The sequence below is a fragment of the Macrobrachium nipponense genome, chromosome 33 (assembly GCF_015104395.2).
Source record: "Macrobrachium nipponense isolate FS-2020 chromosome 33, ASM1510439v2, whole genome shotgun sequence".
Lineage (NCBI taxonomy): Eukaryota > Metazoa > Arthropoda > Malacostraca > Decapoda > Palaemonidae > Macrobrachium > Macrobrachium nipponense.
In genome coordinates this window covers 71,089,865-71,093,688 of record NC_087219.1, presented here as the reverse complement: position 1 = coordinate 71,093,688, position 3,824 = coordinate 71,089,865, and positions in this window count along the sequence as shown.

Genomic DNA, 3,824 nt, shown 5'->3' with positions numbered 1-3,824 from the left:
GGTAACGTCTGTATTCAGGAATTATGAAACTGGTTTGGAAACTAATGCTTCAATCAATGTATGTATTCAGGAATTATGAAAATGGTTTCAGGAATCCAGGAATTATGAAGATGGTTTCAGGAATCCAGGAATTATGAAGACGGTTTCAGGAATTCATGAATTATGAAAATAGTTTCGAGAATTCAGGAATTACGAAAATGGTATCGGGAATTCAGGAATTATGAAAATGGTTTCAGGAATTCAGGAATTATGAAAATAATGGTTTCAAGAATTATGAAATGGTTTAGAGGACAAAACCAAAAGAAACTTCTGCAATCAGGAATTATAAAAAAGGTTTAGGGGACATTGCCCCGAGTAACTTGTATTCAGGAATTAAGAAAACGATTTACAGAATAATGCGTCAAGTAGCATCTGTATTTAGGAATCATAAAAACGGTTTAGACCATAATAACCTAAGAATCATCTGTAGCCAGGAATTACAAGAATTATGGAGAAGGTTTAGACATCAATGTCCCTGGTAGTATCTGTAGACAGGAATCAACTAAAAGGTTTAGAGAATAATGCCCAAAAAGAAACATCTGTAGCCAGGAATCATTGAAAAGGATTTAGACAACATTGCTCAAAGAAATATCTGTAGCCAGGAATCATTGAAAAGGGTTTGGACAACAATGCTCAAAGAAACATCTGTAGCCAGGAATCATTGAAAAGGGTTTGGACAACAATGCCCAAAGAAACATCTGTAGCCAGGAATCATTAAAAAAGGTTTAGACAACAATGACCAAAAGAAAAATCTGTAGCCAGGAATCATTGAAAAGGGTTTAGACAACAATTGCTCAAAGAAATATCTGTAGCCAGGGAATCATTGGAAAAGGGTTTGGACAAAACAATGCCCAAAAACCATCTGTAGCCAGGAATCATTAAAAGGTTTAGACAACAATGACCAACAAGAAAAAATCCGTTAGCCAGGAATCATTGAAAAGGGTTTAGACAACAATGCCCAGAAGAAACATCTGTAGCCAGGAATCATTGAAAAGGGTTTGGACAACAATGCCCAAAGAAACATCTGTAGCCAGGAATCATTAAAAAAGGTTTAGACAACAATGACCAAAAGAAAAATCTGTAGCCAGGAATCATTGAAAAGGGTTTAGACAACAATGCCCAGAAGAAACATCTGTAGCCAGGAATCATTGAAAAGGGTTTGGACAACAATGCCCAAAACAAACATCTGTAGCCAGGAACCATTGAAAAAGGTTTAGACAACGATGCCCAAAGAAACTTCTGTAGCCAGGAATCATTGAAAAAGGTTTAGACAACAATGAGCAAAAGAAACATCTGTAGCCAGGAATCATTGAAAAGGGTTTAGACAACAATGCCCAAAGAAACATCTGTAGCCAGGAATCATTAAAAAGAGTGTAGTTGACAAAGCCTCAAGTAATATCTGTAGTGAAGAATCATGAAAAGGGTTTAGACATCAATATCCCTGGTGGTATCTGTAGTCAGGAATCAACTAAAAGGTTTAGAGAATAATGCCCAAAATAATTCTGTAGCAAGGAATCATTGAAAATGGTTTAGACAACAATAGCCCAAGTAACATCTTTAGTCAGAAACTATGGAAATGATTTCTAGAACAATTCCCTCAAAGGAACATCTATCTACACTAGGGAATCGTGAAAGAGGTTTAGACAACAAGGCGCCCCCTGGCAACAGCCTTAGCCAGGAATTATCAGGCGAAATTGCGACAGAAACGAGGGAAATCCGAGTCGGAATTGAAAAGAAGTCATATTTTCACTTCAATTATCTCGGTTCCTTCCGGAGAGACGACGTCGGGCGCTCCTTTCATCATTACTGGATTCCGAGAACACACGAAATGTGAGAAAAAGAATCAGACATCCATTTGCTCTCTCTCTCTCTCTCTCTCTCTCTCTCTCTCTCTCTCTCTCTCTCATAGCTTTTCCTTTGATTTGCTTTTAGTTTGTGGCTAATCCTGGAACACACGAAATGTGAGAAAAAGAATCAGACATCCATTTTGCTCTCTCTCTCTCTCTCTCTCTCTCTCTCTCTCTCTCTCTCTCTCTCTCTCTCTCCATTGGCTATAAAGATTTTCCTTTTGACGCTTTTATTTTTTTTTTTTTTTTATTTTTTTTTTTTTTTTTTGCTGAATCAGTAGATTTTTGCAATTTTAAACCTTAATATTTCTATCATTTAGATTTTAGGGAAATCCTTTTTTGTTTTAATTCTTGAATTTTTTTTTTTTTTTTTTTTTTTTTTTTTTGCCAAGCAGGATTTTGACGTATTACTGCAGAATGGACCCGTTATAGATATGCATTATTCTGATAATAAGGCAATCCTGGTACGTTAATTTTTCATATATATATATATATATATATATATATATATATATATAGATATATATAGATATATATATATATTATATATATATATATATATATATATATTATTTTCCCGACCTCGCAGTCACTGTAAATTATATGATTAAAAAACAATCAACTTACTGAGGTTTCATTAAATTTTTGAAGTCACCAGAGACACTTTCCATAGGAAATCAATTAAAACATATGTCGCCTTTTCTTCTTATCTATTCACGTAAAATTATCAATTATTGAAGATAGATGAATTTATAGAGGTTTTATTTTTTTTTCTGTTTATTTATTAGTCTTAATTTATATTTTCTTTACCTTCTGTTGCTCCTTTTTAATAAACACCATATTCTTTGCAAGCTTGAATTTCAAGTCAGTGGTCCTTATGAATAGGATTCATCATCTTTTTAATATAATGATGGTAATATTCTTACAATAATGGGTGTTATGTCTGTTCATCCGTCTGTCATTCTATCACGACATAACGGCTGGTCCGATGGGCATGAAACTTGGCAGGGTTATGGTGGGGACCCCTAAGATGGTTTATAATGGGGTTTCATCCTACCCCCCTACCCCCCTCCGAAGTGGGTGAGGGCGAAAAGGGATTCCCTGAAACTGAGCTGGTTCTGCCCGTGAAACGAGGCTGGTGATGCCCGTAGACTTACTTACTGTACGAATGTTCTTACATATGTATGCTAGTATAATTATAATGATTCTCTTAAATTCTCCCGAAGCAATGGGTTCAAGGGCAAAAGTCTAGACAGACACAGTTTCCATTTGAAAGCAATCAAGAGATACCAATGAAATCGTCTTTTCTGTTCGCGTTACATCGCCTTGTGAATCTTCAGAAGCCAATTAAAAGTCAGAGCGATTCTTCCATTTTATCTCGGCTCCCGTAAAAGTGGTTTTCTTCCCTTTCTCTTTCTTTGTTCCACATTCTTGGGCGGCAGGGTTTAATCTGAGACCAGTTATGCGCATTCAGAAACAGCTGTAATTAACATTCTCTTGGGAAATGACCACGTAGAGGGGGCGGTGCACTGTAGGTACTACTTAAGGTTCTTTGCTGCGATCTGCAACCCCATTCCTTCCTTTTACTGCCTCTCCTTGCATATTCTTTTTCCACCTCGGGGAATCCAGGGAAAACAATAATGGTATTTAAAGAAATATTTGCATAGTTGTCATGTTGTACATCCTTAAGAATAAGAATTCAGTTAAGGAATGCCTTCCAACCGATAATAAATCTTATACAGTTAATATATTTTATTGTCAACATTTTAAATATATGAAAGGTCGATCATAGATGTTAAATCGAAATAAAAATTAACATTAATATATTATTCCAACATAGAGCTTCATCCCATTTCAAACATTACCTAAACCTTTATGCAGTTAATATATCTTATTATGTCAGCATTTTAAATATACGAAAAGTGATTAACTTTGGAG